The following is a 17,665-nucleotide window of genomic DNA, read 5'->3' on the forward strand; positions in this document are numbered from 1 at the left end:
CTCCTACATGGACAGATTCTCAAGAATGTGTGATGACAGTAAACTTGTACTTCCCAGAACTCAAAAACTAATAACTCTTTCCAATATCATATAGTCTCATTTTCCTTGGATTCATTCTTTTATTAAACATGCATTTATTTACCAAGCACCCACTATGTCAAGGTACTGTGCTTGTCAGTAGAAGGGGACCAAGGCAACTATGCTTTGGACTCTGCATTGAAAGGAAAGACAAATAATACTGATAAATCATTACTTATTATACATTTTTATAAAGAACTTTATGTACGTTATCCTTTTTATCCCTCATGATAATAACAATAATAACTATGATACAAATTGGCTGACAGCGCTCTCTCTGTTACAAGCACTGCTGGGAATTTTATTTACGTTAAATAATTTAATCTCCACAATAAAATTATGGGGTAGGCATCGCTTTTATAAAAATGAGAACAAGGCACAGAGGCGTTAATTATCTTAATAAAACTCATGGCCTCTGTAAGTGGCAGAGTCAGGATTTAAACCCAGGCTCCAAAGTCCATGCTCTGAAGCACTGTGCATATGGCTACATAGTATCTCCCTTAGAAACGAGGACACAAGCTCCATGACACTGATTCTGCTAAGACCACAGGTATGGGTAACAGCAGAACTAAAATTTAAACCTCTGTCTGTCTTACCACAAAATTATACTCATGCCGTTACATTAAATTGGCCTCAATTTAGAATTTAAAACCATGTCTATAGAAATAGCTATGTATGAGAGAGTGAGTGCCTAGTTTTTTAGAGGCCACAGGAATGCAGAGGAAAGGAATGGTCTTAAAGGGCCCATCTACTTCTTTAACTGTCCCGTGAGAGCCTATCATTCTGTGCATTAAAGTAAGTGATTTACCTGATGACTTGCTCTGCTTGATTTTATCAAAAGAGGTGAGAATAGGAACTTCACAGCGAGGCTTAAATGATACTTCAGGTTTTCTTGCTCATTCATCCATTATTCAACAAATTTCTATTGATTACCTACCATGTGCAAGCTATTTGACTACTTCCCGAATAAAGATTGGCCCCTCCTGCCACATTCATCCTCCCCCGGCCGGTCCCGACCCTGGAGTTATATTTCAGTCTCTGCAGAATGCTCGGCTCAAGAAAATTCAACCAGACACTATATTAGGTTGAAATTCTTCAATCTGGAAATTTCTCCTCTATCTCCAGTAGCATTGTTTAAAACTTCTATTTCATTCTAAAGGCAACTCATCATGGATGATTTGAAACCTGAACATCCCAAATATTTGCTGTTTGAAATCCAAACTATGATTGAAATTGTTAGGTGGTTCACCAAAATGACAAGGGCCATCCGATTTACCAAATTTCTGAAGAAAGAGACAATAAATCTTGAATAAAAATTGTTTTCTTTGACAGCTGAATTAAATCCTCTTTATTAAGTCAATGGCTATTCCAATTATAGAAATCAATAGTGGCTTTTGAAATGTGGTTTAATGAAATATAGAAATCTATATTAACTTCTAAAATATCAAGGATGTAAACATAATATCTATATAAAGACAGTAGATTTTGTTGTTTCTTAATAAAAACAAAAGTACAAATAAAATAAAAACAGCTCACTAGCAAATGTTTACTTATTCTTCTATAGGAAAAGATATTTTATATGAAAGAATATCAGAAACGATTCAGTAGACGTTGCTGGGAAGTTGCTGGGAATATCAAATTTCTGGTCACAGTTCCTCAATTCATCTTCCATTTTTACTTAGGTAAAATTAGGTTAAATGTATATTAAGAATGGAATTAACATTAAAAAAAAAAAAAACCTGTGCCATAGTATGTCAAAAAAATTACATTATCCTGCAATGGGCATGTCCTGCTCCCGTCCCAGGCAGCAGCTTTCCCCAGTCCCTGCCCATGTCTCAGTAGTTTGAGGAAACAACACAGTAAAATACCTGCCCCAGAGCAATGAGCTCAGAACACTTTATTTGTAATAGTGGGAGTACAGGTGAGTGTTTGATTTACTTAAATGTGAGGCGTATTTAAAACTGCTAATTTAACCCAGGTATGCACAATAACAGTAGTTCCACCTACAGCCCTTCCTTCTTCTGCTAACAGATTTGATTCTTAGAATTAATATCAATAAAAATGAGGACTAGAGAGTGATATGGGGAGAATTAGGTTAATAAATCCTAGGAAAAGACTAATAAGAGTTGTATACGAGGACATTTAAATTAAAAAAAAAAACAACAAGGGTCAGTAGTTAGCCCTACAAATACATACACGTGTACACATACACATGCAAAGTGTATACGTATATACACTTTATACAGCAAGGGACATCTTTAAGGTAAGGATCATGGCTTTGACTATTAATATCCACAAAATATTCACTGAGCATTTGCTGGGCATGAATAAGCACTAGGAACACAAAGATATAGCAGATCCTCTGAACAGTAAAACCCTTATCACAACTCTCAGTTCACGTGGTATTTCTCTGAGCCCCAAACTTAAATGATACTCAAAATATAGTGGGATGGTAAGATACTCTTGGGTGAGAGCAGATTTTTTCCTGCGTCTAAACTGCATTTACCTCGGTTTGATCCTCAGCAACTCCAGGTAATTTACGGGAAAAGTGTCTGGTCTGTTGAATGAGCCCATCGGTAGGCTCTCCGTGTAAGCGTATACTTGGGTCTCTGTTTTGTTTCCTAAAATAAAATTCCTGCAGTGACAATGTGTTAGTAAATGGCACTTTTTATGTTATTATTGTTATTGCTATATTTTGTATTAATCTAGTAACTTCTCTATTAGGAACCCCAAACGATCTCTAAGCATCTTATAACAATAAGACCTAACATTTATTGAGCGTTTACCATATGTCTGCCAAGCGTTTAAATCTAGTGACTTAATCATCACAAAACCCCTAAGAAGTGGGATCTACTGTCCTCTCCTTCCTTGAGGCTGCGCGTGGCAGAGCCAGGACTGATAGGGCGTGTTTCACTTCACAGACTTTGCTCCTCCGGCACTCTCCCTCTCTGGCAAGTCTCCGATGGTTGGCCAGTCCAGACGTTGCCAAAAATGTTGGTAATAAAAAGAAAGTTGATAAAATTTTCAGATTCTTGGCTGATGATTATTAAATCAGAGAATTACCTATTTCATAGATAAGTACATTAAAACCATCAAGGACAAAGGAATGAGTAGTCTTCATAGATAGTAATCTTGGAGATATTAAAATGCTTTTCCCTGAAATCACCTTGCAGTGTTTCATTGCTCTGAATAAATATATTCTACCTTATAACTAAGCTAAATTACCAAAATGGCCATTTTCCAAGTAAATCAAATTATTAGAAAATACCCACACACACATAAATAAATACTAAAATTTGAGTGCTCATCTTCTTTAAAACTGGTCAAGTTACTTTTTACTTCTCAGCAAATATATATATATTTGTATATGTATTTGTATGTAATGTATATATAATGTATATTTTATTAAAATATATGCATATGTTTTTAGCACTAGCAATACTAAAATAGCAAATACAAAAGAATTACAGCAACTCTATAAAATATTTTATTTTGTCCTGAACAGAGAATTCAAATTGCTCTTCAACCTCTAAGGGCTCCCTGCAGGCATCTCCAGAAAGTGTGGGAGGCTGAGTGACTGGACTGCAAGGTCTCCTCCCCTTCTTCAGCCTGAGCTGGTCCACATTCCAATTTTGTGTGTTGGGATTACTCATGGCATTTTCCTTGGAGGAGTTCTGCTGTAATTAAGAAAAACGAAAAAGCCTGAAACCCATTATTCTAGAACTTCTTATAATATCCAGTAGATGGCAGACTTTACTACAAGAAAATAGTTTGGCATGCTGTATATATTGGTCTGAGAATATCAGTTACACTTCACACCCAGTAAAGTTTTTACCCTGTGTCTAAGGCTCATATGAAAGCGGGAAACAAAATTCTCTTCCTATAAGGTTTTCGTGTGTATGTCCATTTAAGTCTTGTTCTTTAGGTATTATCATTATGAGAATTATTTTGCTGTTCACTGAACGTACACACAGTGTGCATGGTATAATGTAATAGTATATATGATAGATTGTTTTTCAACTTAGGTGCACAAAACTGAAATAATCATAACCCTTACTTCATGACACTGCCATCATTGGTCTGTGCATATTCTGCTTTTATTTCCTTAGTTGGCTATTTAATTAGTTGTTTTTAATAAGGCAGTAAATTGCAGTTCCTTTTTATATTTGAAAAATATTATTTTCTTTTTGATAGGCAATTGTCTTTGCTTGTTTAGTAGCTAAAGCATCAGTTAACAATGCCTAGGTCACAGACCACATTTCTAAGAGGGCCTGTTAGCATCTCACCTAGGGACACACACATAAACCCAGACAGCAAATGGTGCCAATAACAACGTCACCCCCAGAGAAGACTGAGTAAAAGGATGTGCTTGGTGGATCATCTTGTCCAGTACCAGCACTGAAAACATAATTCGAAGTGCACGTGTAAGCAAATCGATGGGTGTGTGTGCATGTGTGTGACTATATTATAAATCTACCTATTTTGCTTTGAAGGATATTTTTTATTACATTTATTCAGTAATACTTTAAAAGTTACTGAGAGTTATAAGGGAACGATAGTACAGTTCTTACCACCCCCGTGCCTGCTTCTCATTCCCAGCCTGCACTCCCCAGAGGCAACTACTTGAAACTCTTCCTGCTCTTTCTTATAGTTCTTCTTTATATATTTTTAAATAATAGGCTAGGCTTTACTTTTCACTTTTAGCTACTGGCATAATCTCTTGGAATTCTACTATGATAAAAGTGGATTGAACCTTCCTGCAGGTCTCAAACACACACACACACAGAGTCACTCCCCCAGCTCTACTTGATATCATTACATTATTACCATTATTGTTATTATAAAGAATTCTCTTCAGTTACATGGTATATTATGACTTCATTTCCTTTCTTGTACAACATTCAATTTTCCTAGAATTAATACTGGTAAGAGGTTTCTTTTCAATTGTTTTGTTTAATTTTCTAACATGTGGTACTCTGTGCATTTTTCTTCCTGGAATCCTTCCTGGAGCTCCACTTTTTCTGCTGTCAGGGCTGGTTAATCTCTAAGCCAGCAGCAAACCTGCCATCTGGGAGCGATTTTCAGTAACATTTTTTGCTCCTTTCCTTTGTTAGATCCCTTGTACTCTAGATTCCATTCTCTTTCTTGGCTTACACCCTCATTTCCATGGCCCATATATCTTCAAGAAGCTCCCTGAAAAGTGAAAATTTGAATCCCTGAAAATGTTTCTCTTCTCCCTTCGAATGTGATTGATAGTTTAGCTGGGCGTAGAATTCTAATTTAGAAGTTATTTCCTTTCAAGATTTTTAAGGCATTGTCCTAATGTCCTCTAGTTTCCAGTGTTTCTGTTGATCAATAAAGTGCTATTCCAATTTCTGATACTTTGTGAATGAACTGTTTCCTGTCCCACCTCAGGGAAATGATGTGCCTTGCTGTGGATTTATTTTTTATTCATTTTCTAGGGCACGTCATAGAAACTTTAAATCTGTAAACTTACTTGTTTTTAATGATAGGAACATTCTTTATATTCTGTCATAACTTTAAGTTTCTTCCCCCTTCTCTCCTTGTCCCCCTCACCTCCTCCCCATTTTCTTTGGTGTCTCATTTCAAAATTCCTCCTTGACTGATCTTCTAGTTCCCTGTTTTTTCTACCTCCTATTTCCAATCTCTTGGTAATTCTTTTGTGGGGGTGAGGTGGGGGAGATTTTTCTCAGCATTAACTTTCAATCACTCAACTGAATTTTAAAATTTCTGCTACTTGTATTTTTAATCTCAAAGATCTCTTGTTTTCTAGAAGTTTATCTTTATAACCCTTCTACTCATTTCATTGCTGCTATATCTTTTCTTGACTCTTTAAAAATAATAACTCTCAAACTTACATAAGTTTTGGTCCTCTCCCTACACTGTCTTTGCCTCTTCCAAGTTACTTTTTTTTTTTTTTAAATGTGTGTTTTGGTCTTTGTGTTTGATCTTAGTTAGAGGTTTTCCTCAAATGTCTGGAAATCTCATACAATCTGTTCATATATAATAAGGAAGTACTATTGTTTCTTAAGTTGATTAGTGAATACAAAAATGTTCATTTATCATTATTTTTTAGAGTATAATTTAAAGTATAATTAAAGGATAACTATGCCCTATATGCTTATGTACATTTCATATATAGCTCTTATTAAAGAGCTATTTGAAAGCTCTTTCTTTATGTTCTAGGATCTGCCAGCTTATTAGGATTTATTCTAGAGTGATCAGGCTGGGTCATTTCAATGGATGACATCCCATATCAGTATCTGAAAGTATTTTCACTCAGGCTGGCCAAGAGAAATAACTCTGTTTCCTGCTTGGAGTATAAACCTGGTTTCTAGCATTTTTAGAAATGAATTGGAAATGAGGTTGCGGAGTGCCTCACAATTCTGTATAGACATCCACTTAATTCTGTCTTCAGCCCGGACCCAGCCACTCCTGCATCACCAGTGTCTCTGAATCTGCCTTCATGGGAGAAACGGACTTGCAGTTTCCTAGTGTGAGAGATAGAATATGAGCATCTAACTGCTTTCAATGAGTTTTCCAAGCAACCTTCCTTTTTTCAGCCCCACTTCCACGATCATTTCAGAAGTACCTGGAACGCCTAATTCCTGAACCTGTCTGGGGTTCTGTGGCATAAACTGACCTGGTTCTGGGATTCTCCCACTGCTGGCATGGTGTCTGCTCTTTCTGGCTTCCTAAGACTAGTACTACTCGCCCACTTCCAGTGTGTATGTGTGTGTGTATTTATGGCTGTCTACCTCCTCAACCTCTGTCCTGGCTCTTGTAAGTTTATGATGACTTATTCCTTTCTATATTATTTTAGGATTTGGGGGGGGTCTGATTTATTGAGGTATTATTTACATACAATAAAATTCACCACTTTTAAGTGGCAAATGCATACGATCAGTGACTGCCAGCACATTCACCATACAGAATGTTTCCATGAAAATTCCTTTATGCCCCTTTGCATTAAGTCCCTTCAACCACTTCCATTCCCTGGTGACCACTGAACTGCTTCCAGTGTTATAATTGTGCCTTCTCTGGAATGTCATAAAAATGGAATAATACAGCAGGTCTGGCTTTTTCATTTAGCATAATACTTCAGAGATTCCTTCATGTTATTCTGTGGATCCGTAATTTGTTTCTTTATATTCCTCTGTAGTAGTCCAACATATGATATATTAAAATTTACTTACCAGTTGATGAATATTTGGGTTTTTTCCAGTGTTGGACATTACGAATAAGGTTGTTGAGATTTTGCAAGCAAGTTTTTGTATGGGCATTATGTTTTCATTTCTCTTGGGGGAAATACCTAGGTGTGGGATTGCTGGGTTACATGGTAAATGTATGTTTAAATTTATAAGACACTTCAAAACTCTTTTCCAAAGTGGCTACACCATTTTGAATTTCCCCCAGCAATGTATGTAACTGATACAGCAATAATAATAATGATAAAAGTAGTCTTTTAAGGTATGATGTATTATTAAGGACAAAAAATGATATTTTATGAATATACTGGGGTCAAACCAGCAAGATGATGTAACCATTCGGAATTTCTATGAACATAAGAACATTGCTTCAGAATATAAAAGTGAAAATTGTCAGAACTAAAAAGAGAAATAGAAAATTTATAGTCACTATGGGAGATTATAATACATCAATCTCAACAGAGAGAAAAAGTAGAAAAAAATGAGTACTGCTATAGAAGCTCTAAATAACACAATTAACAAACTTGATCTAATTGATTCTTGTAGATTTTCCATGGGGCAAAGAAGAACTCACAATGGAAATTAGAAAACATTTTGAATATAATGAAAAGAAATTTTAAGAAACACAGTAAAGCTGCATTTTTAGAGAAAAAAATTTTAGTCTTAATAAATTTTAAAAAATCTGAAAAAGTAAACAGCAAGTTAAATCCAAAGAAAGAAAAATTAAGAAAATAAGGCAAAAGCGGAAATGTATAGGGCAGAAAAGATAGTATAAACAAACTCTACAAAGTCGAAGTCCATTATTTGAAAGACTAATACAATTATTAATACATAGACAAGAAAGATCCGTTATAATAAAGAGGGCATGAAGGAGAGTTCCATTTTCTCCACATTCCCAGCCCTTGGTATTGTCAATCTTTGTCATTTAGCCGTTCAAATGGGTGTGTAGTCATGCTGTTTTAAATTTCTGTTTCCCCAATGATGTTGAGCATTTTTCATTGTGCTTATTTGCCATTCCTTTAGGTCTTTCATGGGGTTTGGAAGGCAGCAGAAGTAACAGTTATGTGAATATCACCAAGGTTAAGTAGGAAACTCTATTCAAATCATCCTAACTTCTAAAATAATGCAGTAAAAAGAAATGGACTTTGGAATCAGACACACGAGAGGTTCAAATCCCACCTCTCTATGACACTGTGCAAATGACTTATTCCTTATAAAACTTAGTTTTACATCTGTAAAATGTTTTACACAAATGTTGTTAGAAATTCATTTTTAAAATTGCACTGTAAGGGCCTTGGATATAAATGCTAATTTCTTTGCTGTGTGTTTTTCCACACAAATGCTTCAATTCATGGCTTAAATGAAGATACTTGATTTTTGAAGGAAGGAAAAAACCATCACCATTACCACTAACAAACTAAAGCAAAACAGAACAAAATCAAAAACATAATTTCATAATAGGCCCTTGACAGTGGGAGTTAAGAGAGCAGACTTGTAATATTTGATTGTCTTTTTTTCAGTTTGGACAGAAGCACTTTAAGTACTCCCAAATGTTTGAACTATTAAATCTCTCTTCATTTATCCTCCCTATTCTCTGCCCTACACCCTCATACTTTTCATACTATTGGCAGAGAATGCCAGTACCTCTCATGTGTTTTTTCTTTCTTCTGAAAATAATACCCTTCCTTCACTTGCATTCATTTAAAAAGACATCTCAAGTACCTTTTCTTCAGTGAGGTTTTCCCTGGTACATTTGCCCTGGGCCCTGTGATCACACAGCACTCTTCCTTCCATGTTTCTGTGGTGACATTTCTCCCCTTTCTTCCAATAAGTATGTACTGAGCACCTACAATGTGACAGGTAATGTTATAGACCCAGGAAATACCAGAGACAAGGTCTTCCCCTTTCCTCCATGGAGCTAAGATTGTAATGAGGAAAACAGAAAACAAACATACACACAAAGAAATAAGAACATTTCATATGTATTAGAAAGCAAAACAATAAAGGTTTAGAAAAGTTCAGAGAAAGCTTTTCTCAGGAAGTGACATTGTAGCTAAGACACGAACAACCAGAAGCCAGTCATACATTTGAAGATGTGATTGGAAAACCAGCACCTGAAAAAAAAAAAAAAAACTATAGTAAAAGGATGAAAGGATGATTAGTTGAGTTTTTCCATAGGGACTAGAAAAGGTTTGCTCTCAGATCAACCCTCCTGATAACATATAAGCATATGTTAATATTCTGTGTTCAGGCACTGGAGGAAAACTGTCGGCTACCAGAAAGACTCCACTCCACGGAAGATAATTGTGAAAATCTTCTCACTCTTGTGTGATGAACGGGTCAATCATTATCTTCTCCATCTTCTCATAACCCAGTTGGTGACCAGACCACATTAAAAAGAACAACTTCTCTAAACTCAAAATGGATTAAAGACCTAAATGTAAGGCCAGACACTATAAAACTCTTAGAGGAAAACATAGGCAGAACACTCTATGACATAAATCACAGCAAGATCCTTTTTGACCCACCTCCTAGAGAAATGGAAATAAAAACAAAAATAAACAAATGGGACCTAATGAAACTTCAAAGCTTTTGCACAGCAAAGGAAAACATAAACAAGACGAAAAGACAACCCTCAGAATGGGAGAAAATATTTGCAAAGGAAGCAACTGACAAAGGATTAATCTCCAAAATTTACAAGCAGCTCATGCAGCTCAATATCAAAAAAACAAACAACCCAATCCAAAAATGGGCAGAAGACCTAAATAGACATTTCTCCAAAGATATACAGATTGCCAACAAACACATGAAAGAATGCTCAACATCATTAATCATTAGAGAAATGCAAATCAAAACTGCAATGAGGTGTCACCTCACACCACTCAGAATGGCCATCATCAAAAAATCTACAAACAATAAATGCTGGAGAGGGTGTGGAGAAAAGGGAACCCTCTTGCACTGTTGGTGGGAATGTAAATTGATACAGCCACTGTGGAGAACAGTATGGAGGTTCCTTATAAAACTACAAATAGAACTACCATACGACCCAGCAATCCCACTACTGGGAATATACCCTGAGAAAACCATAATTCAAAAAGAGGCATGTACAACAATGTTCATTGCAGCTCTATTCACAATAGCCAGGACATGGAAGCAACCTAGGTGTCCATCAACAGATGAATGGATAAAGAAGATGTGGCACATATATACAGTGGAATATTACTCAACCATAAAAAGAAACGAACTTGAGTTATTTGTAATGAGGCGGATGGACTTAGGGTCTGTCATACAGAGTGAAGTAAGTCAGAAAGAGAAAACAAAATTGTAAAGCAATTATGCTCCAATAAAGATGTTAAAAAAAAAAACCTTCTCTTTCTGCAGGAAGATAGGGAAGAAATTTATCATTATACATATTTACCAAAGTTTACATGCTATTTTCTTCTGACAGTAGTTGATTTATGTCTCATAAGAGCAAACTATTCATTTTGTAATTTTTAAAATTATAAGCCTGTACTCTTACCCACTATTACATTAGTGAGTAATATTGTGAGACAGGAAGTAAAAATAAGAGAATGATGTATTAGATAAATCCACATGCAAAAGACAGTGTTTTGTGAGCTGATGCAATTGAGTTGCCAAATCATAAAGATTCTCTGTGATCATAATGTGTGTAGATTCAGGGAAACTTTGTACACATGCATATAGCCAGTGAATTTGGAAAAGAATCATAGAATTTTTGCTTTCTTGCAGGTTATCATTCCAATTAGAATTTTAAAAATGTATCCCTAGAACAGAGAAGCTTTCAGAAAATTGAAAGTCCATAAACTTTACAACATCTGCTTCCTTGCTGTGGGACTTAATCTGTCACCTGTTAAGATGTACACAATATTGTGTTGCTGTGAGGATTATAAATAATATCTGTGAAACACCTGACATGCTTGGTACAGAGAGTAGACCTTCCACAAATAGTTGGTATTTTATTTTTATATTTTCACTTTTCTATGCTTTTCTTTTTAGAGCATAAATGGTGATTGTGATAAACAGTCAAAAGCCAAAGTATAGTATTCATTCAAATATTAGTTTCCGTTCGTATATTCAGAGACAATTTTTTATCTCATCTCCCAGTATACCCCCAAAATTCTCCATGAGAGAATGTGAATTTCAAAATTTGGGATTTATGGGACAGTTTAACAATTCACCCCATTGCTCAACAGCACTTATATACCTGAGAAAGGAAAATGCAGGAGAAGCAAAGAATCTGAAACCAGCCATTTTTGTTTCTTATTAGAAGCTGTATGAAAAAAAAATGACAAATCATCATTAGTGACAAAAGTCATTATTAGACAAATTTGACAAGTTCATCACCAGAATGCAGTCAATTTTGTATTTCATTGAGTTTCTTTGAGATGCATGAAGAGCAGAAAGAAGGAACTTCTTTAATTTATTGTCCACCATTTATTTGTAAGCTTCATCCTGATGTTTTTTATTTCCTTGTAGATTCCTTTTGCAATAAAAATGACACCAAGTGCCTCTCAGATTCTTGCCAAATCAATTCTACATGCAAGGATTTTTCAAAAGATGGCAGTTGCCATTGTTCAGGCACAGCCATTAATTTGGACAAAGACTGTGACCATGAGGAAGACCCTTGCTTCTCCAGTCCCTGTCCAGGAAATACCACTTGTGTGAGTGTCCCAGGAGAGAGGAGGTTTCTGTGCAGATGTCCTCCTGGGTACAGTGGGACCACCTGTGACACGGCCATTGCTCCCTGTGGCACCAACTCCTGTCAACACGGAGGCTTTTGCCATCAGGACCCTGTGCACCCTGTGTGCATCTGCCCTGCTGGATATGCCGGAAGATTCTGTGAGCTGGAGCACGATGAGTGTGCGTCCAGCCCCTGCCACAACGGTGCTGTGTGCCAGGATGGAATCAATGGCTACTCCTGCTTCTGTGTCCCAGGCTATCAAGGCAGGCACTGCGACTTGGAAGTGGACGAGTGTGTGTCAGACCCCTGCAAGAACGAGGCCACGTGCCTCAACGAGATAGGACGGTACACTTGCATCTGTCCCCACGATTACTCCGGTAAGTGTGATTCCACTCAAATCCCAGATGATGTAATTAGCATTCTCTTTAATGTGACAGAAGCAGAAGTGGCCTATTATGTCCCATCCAACTGCTTATGAAAATGGCCTTGACAGGAACTCATCAACAGATAGAAAGCTTCCTAAACTACTAAAAATCCACTGAGCTTAAGCATTTGTGTACTGTCACTGTCATCATTTTAAATGGAGTCCTACATTGTTTAAAACATAGATTTAGCCTAGAATTAGTGGGCTCTGCAGGACCTAGCCTTCCGGGTCAGGGCAGTACAGGCTCCCCGGCAGAGCAGATGCCCTTCGTCCTAGCTAACCTAACATGTGCCCTCTCCTGCCACCGCAGCCTGGTGGGGGCAGGCCACAGGATGGATGTGGGTAGATGGGTTTCTAGTGTTGAAGTGTGATAAACACACCAAGGATAGCAAGGCTGACAGAGCATGGCGGATGAGATAAGTCATGAGCTTACTCCTAAAGAAGTCACTTCTTGTTGAATCTCTTGGAAATAGCAAGTAATACTCCCTCATACCTATTCACAAAGTTTTTGCTGATGTTGATTTAGTAATAGAGTAACAAGCAGCTCATTCGTTACAAGGCTACCTGCTGTTCATCATCCTCGCGCTCAGTCTCCATTCCTCCCCCCTCCTGCCATTCTCCTGAGTCAGCTGCCCATTTAGGTCAGTTTTTCATGCCAACCATCTTCCTTACACCGTTTTACTCTGTGGATTTCCCGTCTACTGTAAGGGGTCTTTGCTTTCTCACGTTCGTTCTAACTTCTGCTCACCACTTTCCCGGGCTTCCTAACTACTAGCTCTGTGACATCATTCTCCTGTTATGCCTCTTTTTCCCTTAGTTCGTGCCACTTTTGTAGCCTCCTGGGGTATTTGGCCTCCAACTTGCCTTTTCCCAACCCTTTGATACTTACTTCTTGGTCTTGTCATTGTTTTTCCAAGTATGCTAAGCAATATAATTATTTAACAAATATTCCCCTTCAAAATTTGTACCAGAACGCTCCAGGATCATTTTGCTAATATTACAGATTCTAGAAATGTCTATTTTACAAAGTAGACATATCCCTAGTGGCTCTGATATAAAATTTGCTCCCTCTCCCTTGACCTTCACCTACAGCTAATCCTCAGATTCTGTTGTTTTGACATCCAGGAGGTCTCCCAAATTGAGCTCATCCACTCTGTTGCCAGTGCCTTGCCTCATGCCGTCAGATCTCTTGTGTGAAGCACAGTACATTCTCCAGACCCTTATCTTCCCCAACTGGTTCTGAACAATGCCTCCAAAATAATCCTTCTAAAATAGACCTGGCTGTGCTGTTCCCTTCTGAAGGGCTTTGAGAGCTCCCCACTACATAGAGACCAATTTTAATGTCTCACTAAAAACCCTCCATAATTTGTCCCTTCCTTATGGGTCATATCTCCACCCACCATTCCACCAAAGCATTCTATTTCCTCAAGGCATCTTCACTCTTTATTCTAGTGGCTTCCATCCTTCTGGAAGGCCCTTCCTCGATTCACAATATCTACTCTGTGAAGTTCTTCTTTATTTTAAATCCTCAGTTCACCACCCAGCTCAAGAAGTATTTCTGACTTACTAGTAGCTATGTATTAATTATGACTATTTATTACTTCCATAGGTAGTTTGCACCTCTATTAAAGAACTTCCTGTATTCTGTCCTCTTCTTCAGATATGTGTTTTTGTCTCCTCCCACTAAAGTGTTAGTTTTGAAAGAAGTCATTTCTTATATTTGTTCTTTAATTCATCAATACTTTGGGGGTATTTATTGTATTAAGTTAGTGAATTAAAGAGTAGTACTCAGCACAGTGAATAATGGTGGCTTAATAAACTGTTAGTGAATTGTTCTAATTAATTCTTCCTTAACTTTCTGGGCACCCTTCCTAGTAATGAAACTGATGTATAATAAATAGATATTAAACTAGATTTTACTTTCTCTTTATGCATACTTCATGATGATAGAATGCTTGTGTCGAGTGGAAAATTATTTTGTTGAGTGCCTTTGAATTACCAATACTATGCTAAAAGTTATGGGGTGTACTAAAGGAGCTTATAAAACAGTACTTCTACATGAAAAAACCCCTTGTTCATATGCCATACTATCATATCCATTCTCTTGAGTTATAGCAATTGATTTCAATTATTAAGTTTTAATTTTTTTTTATTGAGGTGCCGTTGATTTGTAACATTATGTTTCATACAAACAGCATTATATTTCTACTTTTGTATACACTACAGTGTGCTCACCACCAAAATCAATTTTATTAATTTTTGAATAAAAATGAGAAGTAAATTTTTGTAGGGCTGGTTTGGGATTGCTTCTGTTTATAAAGGTCACATTTAAAAACCACTATAGTTTATTAAGATAATATCTTCGGTTTCCTGCTCCTAATACAATATCCTGAATGGTGACTAAAAGGAATCGATGTGAGATCACATGTTTCAGCCATTTTAACTACAGTTTTCTGAAACAGTCTTATAATTGCAGAAACACAGCTTGAAAAATTATGTTTTACAGTCTACGTGTTTTTACATTTACATTTTAATTTAATTGGATTGTAATGAATCTTTTAAGTGGTTTAAATTTAGGCATAAAAGATGTCACAGGTGTGTCGCAAATGTGAAATGTAGTAAAACTCCATCATAAGGCATTTCACTGTGCGATAAATTAATGTATCCTGTGGCTGCATCATATCCCTGCTGGGCCTAATAAGAATCAATGCCTCTTCCTCACTAAAACACGCAAAGTCCACAATGAGGACACTTCCCTTGCCCAAACCCTGATATAAAAGTGTTGTTCCCTATTTAAATATGTTCTCCTTTTGTTTTCCAAGAAATCAGCTACATTTGATTATTTCAGCTTTTCAAGGGACATATATACAACTTACCTGCAAACAGCATTTCAGTGAACGACTCAGAAGGCATTAAGAACAAGGTCTGTTATTAGCTGGGTAGGCTTGTTCGGAGAGAAAGGTGTGGTTTAGGCTTGATCACCAGTCTCCTCCCACAGTGAGGTAGCCCGCGTCTGGGATCTCCTCCGTGGTTCTCAGGCCTGACTGCACAGGAGCAACCCCCCACGGAGCTCTGAGCCAGAGGTGCTCGTTTCTGCCTCCCGGGAACCACATTTAGCTGACGGTTCTAATGCACAGCCTGGCTGGAAGCCAGAAATTAAGTTTATGTGAACCCAATTGGAAAATTTTCTTGCACAGCCCCAACCTTTAGACCCTCAAGGAAGCTTGTTTTTTTGGCGCTGCCCTGTGGTTTCCAGTGTTCATGGCAACTCAGGCCAATTAATGAGAACCCCCAAGAAGGTCTATAGAATCAGGGAAAAAGCTGGAGCTGAAAAGGACAGAAGAAAGCCCTCGGCCCTCAGCACCGGTTCGCGGAGGCTCCGGCTCGCCCCGGCCCTCCAGACGCATCCCGGAAACTATATCGCAGGCCCGAGCTGTGGCGGGCCATGTCCAAATTTAGAGTGATCATAAAGAACCCGGCTTACAGGAAAAAGCCCGCGTTCCTCTGAGCAGCACAGCCAGAAAACGCAATAAATTTTCAAAGACAGGGAGGCAGGAGAGGAGAGAGTGGTAGCACTTGGAGAGAGGGTTCACCCTAAGGGGCTTCTCCGCTCTGCGTCCTCCTGCCGGGGGATTCACGAGCTACAGCAGCGGGCTCCGGCTCCAGAGGCGCTCAAGGTGCTGGCGGGAATCTGCGCTGCATAAGCAAAAACTCCATTTCAGCTGAAAGCGAACAGCGGCCAACTTTTTTTTAATGAAAAGAATATTAGCTTTGAGCATGTGACTGCTTTTAGTTCAAGGGCTTGAAATGGATCATTCTGTAATTGAATTCTTCGTTAGAATTAGCCCGATTGACTAATGAACATTTTTCACGTTAAAATACCTGAGCATGAGAAAAATAGAGCTACAGGAGGGCAGGGGGAAGGCCAGTTGGATGCACGGTGAAGCAAAACAATATAGGAAAATATCTTAGTTCCTCAACTGTAAAACAGATCTTTGGTATAAAAATAATCTTTTGGGAAATAAGAAAAAACACTATATTAAATGTACTTATCGACTGTAAGATCCAGCTCTATTTCAGAAACAAAAATATGTGAAGAAATTCACTTTATATTCAAGAAAATGTCTTAGTATACGGAGACAAGTTAGCACATGGAGACTAGTTAGAAAGCCGTTGCAAGACCGGGTGTAAGACGTTAGGACCAGGCCTGGAAGAGGGGTATAGGCATGTAAGGGAAGAGTAGGTGTACCATCCCTAGGAAGAAGACTTGCTGACATTTATCAAAGCTGGAATATTTCCAAACTTATTTTACCAACAAAAAACTTGAAATCCGTAATACGAAAATGAGAATGCATTAAAAGTTCAATTGCCATTTCCAGCTTAATGAATTTATAATCTCTACCAGTGGTTCTCAAACTTTAGCATGCAACAGACTCACTATTAAAGTACAGTTTCCGATTCAATAGATCTGAGGTGGGGTCCAAGAGCTGCATTTATAGCAAGTTCCCAGGCGGTGCTGATGCTGCTAGTTTGGGGACCACACTTTGAGAACCACCGATGTAGACAATTACGTGGATTCTCATGTGGCATCCTTGATTCTTATTTCACAAACTTTATGAGACGAGGAAAAAGAGTCAACACAAAGTAGTTATATGTATATTTTAATATATTTATATTTTATTTTATATATTTTATTTTACATACTTATATATTTATTTTATATATACAGTGTATACATATGTATATATACTATTTATTACTGGAAACAGTTCCAGATAAATGATATGGGTAACAATAAATGTTTGTTGAGTTCATTCAGTCATTAATTTAGTGAACAAGCACATATGTATATATTGAGTCCCTGCAATGTGTCAGGCATTGTTTTGTTTCTGTAAATATAATAAGAAAAGTGATGAAAAAGTCCCCTTACATTCAAGAAGAAAGAGATAGACATGTATAAAATAAGTAATAGGTAGGTAAAAATATGTAGTAGGGTAGGTGGTGGTAAACTCAGTGGAAAAATGTAAAACAGAAAAAGAGGGAATTAGGGATTAAGCTTTAGGTAGAATGACCAGGGAAGGCCTCACTGAGAAGTTGACAGGAGAATAAAGTTCTAGGGAGGTGAGAAAGGGAGTCGGGCAAATGCCTTGTGGAATAGCACCCCTGGAAGAGGAACAGCATGTGCAAAGGCCCTGAGGCAGAGTCCATGGAATGTTGGAGAAGCAGCAATGA

General features: G+C 37.5%; 1 protein-coding gene across 1 annotated transcript in view; it reads left to right on the forward strand.

The window, feature by feature from the left end:
• The first annotated feature begins 12,247 nt into the window (after positions 1–12,247).
• Positions 12,248–17,665, forward strand: part of CRB1 (crumbs cell polarity complex component 1) — a 141,938-nt gene continuing 136,520 nt past the window's right edge. The window contains exon 1 of the mRNA XM_024764056.1: positions 12,248–12,386. The gene's annotated coding sequence lies outside the window, so the exon portion shown is untranslated. The remainder of the gene's footprint in view (positions 12,387–17,665) is intronic.

Source organism: Neophocaena asiaeorientalis, unplaced genomic scaffold (genome assembly GCF_003031525.2).
Source record: "Neophocaena asiaeorientalis asiaeorientalis breed wild unplaced genomic scaffold, Neophocaena_asiaeorientalis_V1.1 scaffold594, whole genome shotgun sequence".
NCBI classification, from domain to species: Eukaryota; Metazoa; Chordata; class Mammalia; order Artiodactyla; family Phocoenidae; genus Neophocaena; species Neophocaena asiaeorientalis.